Source organism: Oncorhynchus keta, chromosome 34 (genome assembly GCF_023373465.1).
Source record: "Oncorhynchus keta strain PuntledgeMale-10-30-2019 chromosome 34, Oket_V2, whole genome shotgun sequence".
NCBI lineage: Eukaryota > Metazoa > Chordata > Actinopteri > Salmoniformes > Salmonidae > Oncorhynchus > Oncorhynchus keta.
The window spans coordinates 76,796,521-76,805,577 of record NC_068454.1 but is presented as its reverse complement, the minus strand read 5'-3'; the positions used below and the strand labels follow the sequence as shown (position 1 = coordinate 76,805,577).

The following is a 9,057-nucleotide window of genomic DNA, read 5'->3' as shown; positions in this document are numbered from 1 at the left end:
AAAAATAATTTGTCTAATGTTTATGTGTCACGTTCTTTCAAAATCGAACCCAGAAGCAGACCAGGACAAGGAGAGTAGGAAGAAGGTGAGTATGTATTTACAAGTGAATGTGAATGGGTAGATATATCCAGGTGGCGTAGCGGGCAGCTGTGGTGAGTTGATGGGAGTAAATAGGTGGATCCAATGGGGTAGCGGAATCCTCCGACGACCAGGCGGGAATGGAGTAAATGATCCAGGTGAGTAACTGAAGACAGAACAAACGGAGGTAAGTTTAAGGCAAGCAATACGTAAAAAACAACAAAACAAATTCTATCCAACTTGAGGCTGATACTATGGCACAACATACTGTTCATGGCTAACGATCCGGCAGGGAATGGATGTCAGGTCCGGGCTTATGAAGAGGAGAGATGATGATCAGGACCAGGTGTGCAGATAGCTGATGGGATACAGGTGTGGGTAATCAGAACTCCCAACTGGCTACATTGCCCAGCAACCAGACAGGGTGCGTTCCAGGATGCCGGAAAAAACACTCCAGGACAGAACACAGGCAAAAACCAGACTCAGGAAACGGGATTCGTGACATTATGCCTCGAAATGTCTGAATCATGAAAGTGTCAACATAGTGTGTAATTAACACACACACACACACACACACACACACACACACACACACACACACACACACACACACACACACACACACACACACACACACACACACACACACACACACACGTACACACACACACACACACACATACATCCACATGTAAGGTCCTCTTAATGTACTGTGGTAGTTGTCGAACCAGCAAAACCAACATCCCCGTGTCTCAATTTCACTCCCTGTCGTCCTTCCCTCACTGCTGTCATTCACTGCTGTCCGTCCCCCCCCTTCACTCAACCACGCACCATCACGATGGGAGTACTATGTCCCCATAGAGATCTGTGTTATAACAATTTGACCTTCACATTAGAATCTCATCAACTTCTTTCTCTCCCTCTCAACCTCCCTACTCTCTCTCTTCCTCTAACCTGCATCCTCTGTCGCTCACTCTCTCTTTTACCTCTCTGTCCATCCTCTCTCTGTCTCTGCCTCCCACCTCCTCACTAGCTCTCTCTTTCTCTGCCTCCCACCTCCTCTCTCTGTCTCTGCCTCCCACCTCCTCACTAGCTCTCTCTTTCTCTGCCTCCCACCTCCTCACTAGCTCTCTCTTTCTCTGCCTCCCACCTCCTCACTAGCTCTCTCTTTCTCTGCCTCGCACCTCCTCACTACCTCTCTCTTTCTTTGCCTCGCACCTCCTCACTAGCTCTCTCTTTCTCTGCCTCCCACCTCCTCACTAGCTCTCTCTTTCTCTGCCTCCCACCTCCTCACTAGCTCTCTCTGTCTCTGCCTCCCACATCCTCACTAGCTCTCTCTTTCTCTGCCTCCCACCTCCTCACTAGCTCTCTCTTTCTCTGCCTCTCACCTCCTCACTAGCTCTCTCTTTCTCTGCCTCGCACCTCCTCACTACCTCTCTCTTTCTCTGCCTCGCACCTCCTCACTACCTCTCTCTTTCTCTGCCTCCCACCTCCTCACTAGCTCTCTCTTTCTCTGCCTCCCACCTCCTCACTAGCTCTCTCTTTCTCTGCCCCCACCTCCTCACTAGCTCTCTCTTTCTCTGCCTCCCACCTCCTCACTAGCTCTCTCTGTCTCTGCCTCCCACCTCCTCACTAGCTCTCTCTGTCACTGCCTCCCACCTCCTCACTAGCTCTCTCTTTCTCTGCCTCGCACCTCCTCACTACCTCTCTCTTTCTCTGCCTCCCACCTCCTCACTAGCTCTCTCTTTCTCTGCCTCCCACCTCCTCACTGGTTCTCTCTGTCTCTGCCTAACACATCCTCACTAGCTCTCCCTTTCTCTGCCTCGCACCTCCTCACTACCTCTCTCTTTCTCTGCTTCCCACCTCCTCACTAGCTCTCTCTTTCTCTGCCTCCCACCTCCTCACTAGCTCTCTCTGTCTCTGCCTCCCACCTCCTCACTCGCTCTCTCTTTCTCTGCCTCGCACCTCCTCACTACCTCTCTCTTTCTCTGCTCCCACCTCTCACTAACTCTCTCTTTCTTTGCCTCCCACCTCCTCACTAGCTCTCTCTTTCTCTGCCTCGCACCTCCTCACTACCTCTCTCTTTCTCTGCCTCCCACCTCCTCACTAGCTCTCTCTTTCTCTGCCCCCCACCACCTCACTAGCTCTCTCTTTCTCTGCCCCGCACCACCTCACCAACTCTCTCTTTCTCTGCCCCCACCACCTCACTAACTCTCTCTCTCTGCCCCCCACCACCTCACCAGCTCTCTCTTTCTCTGCCTCCCACCACCTCACTAGCTCTCTCTTTCTCTGCCCCCCACCACCTCACTAACTCTCTCTCTCTCTGCTTGGCTGCAGTGCTGAACCTCTTTCACTCTTTCTTTATCTTCCTCCTTTCATTCTACAGAAGATAATTAGTGTCTTGTCTCCTTCACCCTGTCGATATGACCCACTGTGTTTCACACAAGCCTTTCTGGTTTATGTTCCTATGATGATAGACTGTGTGTGTTCTAGCTGTAGTTTTATGATAGAGATGTATTTAATGTGTAATGACCACTGTTGCGTCTGTGAGAATACATCTGATCTCATCATTCAAACTGACATTCCTGAATGTGTTTCTGTGTGGGTAACTTGTATATATGAAACCTATACCCACTTTGCACTTATCTTGTGTCAGTCAAACATTCTGAATTTCCAACATAACCTTCCTCCTCTCTCTCTCTCTCTCTCTCTCTTCTTGCCTATTTGTTCACCTCTCTCTTGTCTCCCCATCACCCTCTCTCTCTTTATTCACTCCTTTTCCTGTTCACTCTCTCATTTTCTCCCCAGCTGTTCTCTCCATCCCCCCTTATCTCTCCTCTCTTTCTCCCCTCCATCCATCTCCCCCCCCCCTCTCTCTCTCTCTCTCTCTCTCTCTCTCTCTCTCTCTCTCTCTCTCTCTCTCTCTCTCTCTCTCTCTCTCTCTCCCCCCATGAGGTCAGAGTGTGCAGCAGTCTATTGATATCTCTCCTAAAAATATAGGATTCCTCCACCAGCCATCTAAATATAGAACGGGGGACAGAGACCACAGGAGAAAAGGGAGGGGGTAAGACGGAGAGGAGGGAGGGAGGCAGCAGGTTACAGTGGGCTATATTTCCATTCCTATCTACTGTATCTATCTAGTATCTACTGTATCTCTTTAGTATCTACTGTATCTACTGTATCTATCTAGTATCTACTGTATAAATCTAGTATATACTGTATCTCTTTAGTATCTATTGTATCTAGCTAGTAACTACTGTATCTACTGTATCTAGTTACTATCTACTGTATATATCTAGTATCTACTGTATCTATCTAGTATCTACTGTATCTCTTTAGTATCTACTGTATCTACTGTATCTAGTTACTATCTACTGTATATATCTAGTATCTACTGTATCTATCTATTATCTACTGTATCTCTTTAGTATCTACTGTATCTAGCTAGTAACTACTATATCTACTGTATCTAGTTACTATCTACTGTATATATCTAGTATCTACTGTATCTATCTAGTATCTACTGTATCTAGCTAGTAACTACTGTATCTACTGTATCTAGTTACTATCTACTGTATCTATCTAGTATCTACTGTATCTATCTAGTATCTACTGTATCTCTTTAGTATCTACTGTATCTAATGTATCTAGTTACTATCTACTGTATATATCTAGTATTACATTTTACATTTACATTTAAGTCATTTAGCAGACGCTCTTATCCAGTATCTATCTAGTATCTACTGTATCTCTTTAGTATCTACTGTATCTAGCTAGTAACTACTGTATCTACTGTATCTAGTTACTATCTACTGTATATATCTAGTATCTACTGTATCTATCTAGTATCAACTGTATCTCTCTAGTATCTACAGTATCTACTGTATCTATCTCGTATCTACTGTATCTAATGTATCTACTGTATCTAGTTACTATCTACTGTATCTATATAGTATCTATCGTATCTATCTAGTATCTACTGTATCTCTTTAGTGTCTACTGTATCTACTGTATCTTTTTAGTATCTACTGTATCTCTTTAGTATCGACTGTATATATCTAGTATCTACTGTATCTCTTTAGTATCGACTGTATATATCTAGTATCTACTGTATCTATCTAGTATCTACTGTTTCTATCTAGTATCTACTGTATCTCTTTAGTATCGACTGTATATATCTAGTATCTACTGTATCTCTTTAGTATCGACTGTATATATCTAGTATCTACTGTATCTATCTAGTATCTACTGTATCTCTTTAGTATCTACTGTATCTATCTAGTAACTACTGTATCTCTTTAGTATCTACTGTATCTATCCTAGTATCTTCTTTATCTACTGTATCTATCTAGTATCTACTGTATCTATCTAGTAACTACTGTATCTATCTAGTATCTACTGTATCTATCTAGTAACTACTGTATCTCTTTAGTATCTACTGTATCTATCCTAGTATCTTCTTTATCTACTGTATCTATCTAGTATCTACTGTATCTATCTAGTAACTACTGTATCTATCTAGTATCTACTGTATCTATCTAGTATGTACTGTATCTATCTAGTATCTACTGTATCTATCTAGTATGTACTGTATCTATCTAGTATCTACTGTATCTATCTAGTATCTACTGTATCTATCTAGTAACTACTGTATCTATCTAGTATCTACTGTATCTATCTAGTATCTACTGTATCTCTTTAGTATTTTGTGTATCTCTTTAATATCTACTGTATCTCTTTAGTTTCTACTGTAGCTATCTAGTATATACTGTATCTATCTAGTATCTACTTTATCTACTGTATCTATCTAGTATCTACTTGATCTACTGTATCTACTTTATCTCTTTAGTATCTACTGTATCTCTCTAGTATCTATTGTATCTCATTGGTATCTACTGTATCTATCTAGTTTCTACTGTATCTACTGTATCTAGTTAGTATCTACTGTATCTATCTAGTATCTACTGTATATATCTAGTATATACTGTATCTACTGTATCTATCTAGTATATACTGTATCTATTTATTATATACTGTATCTACTGTATTTATCTCGTATCTAGTGTACTTATCTAGTATCTACTGTATATTTTTAGTATCTACAGTATCTATCTAGTGTCTACTGTATCTATCTAGTATCTACTGTATCTACTGTATCTATCGAGTATCTACTGTATCTATCTAGTATCTACTTTATCTACTGTATCTATCTAGTATCTACTGTATCTACTGTATCTATCGAGTATCTACTGTATCTATCTAGTATCTACTTTATCTACTGTATCTATCTAGTATCTACTTGATCTATCTAGTATCTACTTGATCTACTGTATCTATCTAGTATCTACTTTATTTCTTTAGTATCTACTGTATCTCTCTAGTATCTACTGTATCTCATTGGTATCTACTGTATCTATCTAGTTTCTACTGTATCTACTGTATCTAGATGGTATCTACTGTATATATCTAGTATCTACTGTATCTATCTAGTATCTACTGTAACCCTTTAGTATCTACTGTATCTATCTAGTATCTACTGTATCTATCTGGTGTCTACTGTATCTCTTTAGTATCTACTGTATCTCTTTAGTTTCTACTGTATCTATCTAGTATCTACTGTATCTATCTAGTATCTACTTTATCTACTGTATCTATCTAGTATCTACTTGATATACTGTATATATCTAGTATCTACTTTATCTCTTTAGTATCTACTGTATCTCTCTAGTATCTACTGTATCTCATTGGGATCTACTGTATCTATCTAGTTTCTACTGTATGTACTGTATCTAGTTAGTATCTACTGTATCTATCTAGTATCTACTGTATCTATCTAGTATATACTGTAACCCTTTAGTATCTACTGTATCTATCTAGTATCTACTGTATCTATCTAGTGTCTACTGTATCTCTTTAGTATCTACTGTATCTACTGTATATATCTAGTATCTACTGTATCTATCTAGTATCTACTGTACCTATCTAGTATCTACTGTATATTTTTAGTATCTACTGTATCTATCTAGTGTCTACTGTATCTATCTAGTATCTACTGTATCTACTCTATATATCTAGTATCTACTGTATCTATATAGTATCTACTGTATCTATCTAGTATCTACTGTATCTCTTTAGTATCTACTTTATCTACTGTATCTATCTAGTATCTACTGTATATATCTAGTATCTACTGTATCTCTTTAGTATCTACTGTATATATCTAGTATCTACTGTATCTACTGTATCTATCTAGTACCTACTGTATCTCTTTAGTATCTGTGTATCTCTTTAGTATCTACTGTATCTACTGTAGCTATCTAGTATCTAATGTATCTTTTTAGTATCTACTGTATCTATCTAGTATCTACTTTATCTACTGTATCTACCTAGTATCTACTTTATCTCTTTAGTTTCTACTGTATCTACTGTTATCTAGTATCTACTGTATCTACTGTAGCTATCTAGTATCTAATGTATCTTTTTAGTATCTACTGTATCTATCTAGTATCTACTTTATCTACTGTATCTACCTAGTATCTACTTTATCTCTTTAGTTTCTACTGTATCTACTGTATCTATCTAGTATCTACTGTATCTCTTTCGTATCTACTGTATATATCTAGTATCTACTGTATCTCTTTAGTATCTACTGTATCTCTTTAGTTTCTACTGTATCTATCTAGTATCTACTGTATCTATCTAGTATCTACTGTATCTACTGTATCTATCTAGTATCTACTGTATCTTTTTAGTATCTACTGTATCTCTTTAGTATCTACTGTATCTTTTTAGTATCTACTGTATCGATCTAGTATCTACTGTATCTATCTAGTATCTACTGTATCTACTGTATCTCTTTAGTATCTACTGTATCTCTTTAGTATCTACTGTATCTTTTTAGTATCTACTGTATCTATCTAGTATCTACTGTATCTACTGTATCTATATAGTATCTACTGTATCTTTTTAGTATCTACTGTATCTCTCTAGTATCTACTGTATCTTTTTTGTATCTACTGTATCTCTCTAGTATCTATTGTGTCTCTTTAGTATCTACTGTATCTACTGTATGTACTGTATCTAGTTAGTATCTACTGTATCTACTGTATGTATGGTATCTAGTTAGTATCTACTGTCAGCACCTCTTGAATGTAGTTACACATTCATGGTCACTGTCCACTAACAGTAGTGTGTGATAATGATGCTCTCTTTAATTTGAACACTCATAGTTAATACATTTCCACCACAATGACAGGTCACGTACAGGCTGCATAAATCTCCCTGAATATACTTGAATGTTATCTGACTGTACAGTATTGTTTATGTAAAACCTCTGTAATAGTCTGCATCGTTTTGTATTACCAGGCAAGTCAGTTATAAATTAAATCTTATTTACGATGACAGCCTACGCAGGCAAACCCGGACGACGCTGGGCCAATTGTGCACCACCCTATGGGACTCCCAATCATGACCGGATGTGATACAGCCTAAATTCAAACCAGGGACTGTAGTGATGCCTCTTGCACTGAGATACAGTGCCTTAGACAGCTGCCCCACTCAGGAGCCTGTTACCTCCAAACTAATGTCTCTATTTAATTTGCACCTTGTGTGTGGAATGTGTGTCTCTAAGGCATTTCAGACGGTTGTTAAGGGACCGTTTTACGGAAGAATGTGTGTAATTACAGTATGTGTATTTTATTGTGCATATGAATGTGTAGTTAAATGTGTTTATTGTATTTTGATGTGTTTTATGGTTCTATACAGGGCTCATCTGGAAAAGAGACGTTGGTCTCAGCTTTGACTCCCTGTCAAAATAAAGGTTCATTAAAAATGTATTTTATTTTAACTTACAGTTTGGTCCCCTGCATTTCCCTTCCTCTACATCCCCCACCCCTCTCTCTCTCTCTCTCGCTCTGTCTCCCTCTCTCTGTCTCTCTCTCTCTCTCTCTCTCTCTCTCTCTCTCTCTCTCTCTCTCTCTCTCTCTCTCTCTCTCTCTCTCTCTCTCTCTCTCTCTCTCTCTCTCTCTCTCTCTCTCTCTCTCTCTCTCTCTCTCTGTGTGTGATAGAGGAATTCTAAATTCCTTTATGCTTTAATTGCCAAAACCAATTAGCACTCATTTCTAATTCATTAATGAATTGTAAGTTCATTAATTATGCATGAAGTAGATCGAGACCAGTCTTAAAAGCCAGGTTAAAGAGCGTTTAATTCCAGAGAGTACTAACTACATACACAGATTTCCACAGGTTATAAACTCAAAATGACATCATCAGTTTCCCACGATAGCCCCGTTGTTTTTTTGTTTAGGTCCGGAGATGCTTTCTACTCCCCTCATAAACCAGACATTACAACCTGTCTAAAAGATATACTTTTCTCTCACCAATGGAACAAAACCCAAACATTCTTATCTTGTCTGAAAAGCTTTTTCTCCCCCTTGACCTTCCCAAGAGGCACAGACAATCAAATTAGTTCTGCTTACATTTTCAGTAACAGCTTAACCAATAACTTTTACTTTTCATATAATAACATAATAGTATTAGAATAAATGGTTCTAATCAATAATGTATACATAATTAATCATCTTAACTACGATTTCCTCTAACAGTGTGTGTCTCTCTCTCTCTCTCTCTGTCTCTCTGTCTCTCTGTCTGTCTCTCTCTCTCTCTCTCTCTCTCTCTCTGTCTCTCTGTCTGTATGTCTGTCTCTCTCTCTCTCTCTCTTCCCTTGTGTGCCTTTCACACTCCCTCTCTCTTCTTCCATCCCCCACTGTCCCTGATGTACTGTATACTGTAGCTCCAGACCCACTGCAGCAGTGCTCATAGATAGTGAGAGTGAAAAAGAGCGGGAGTTGGAGATTGAGAGGATGGGTAAAGGAGCGTAAAGGGGTAACACACACAATCGAGCGAGGGAGTGAAAGAGGGGGCAGAGAGATAGAGAGAGAGAACTGTGAAATCAGCCAACCCTCCCAGGCGCGAGGTTCT

The 9,057-nt window shown here is 39.4% G+C and overlaps 1 protein-coding gene across 1 annotated transcript in view; it reads left to right on the top strand.

The window, feature by feature from the left end:
- The first annotated feature begins 8,867 nt into the window (after positions 1 to 8,867).
- Positions 8,868 to 9,057, top strand: part of LOC127915258 (voltage-dependent calcium channel gamma-7 subunit-like) — a 35,630-nt gene continuing 35,440 nt past the window's right edge. The window contains exon 1 of the mRNA XM_052494972.1: positions 8,868 to 9,057. This exon is cut by the window's right edge and continues 53 nt beyond it. The gene's annotated coding sequence lies outside the window, so the exon portion shown is untranslated.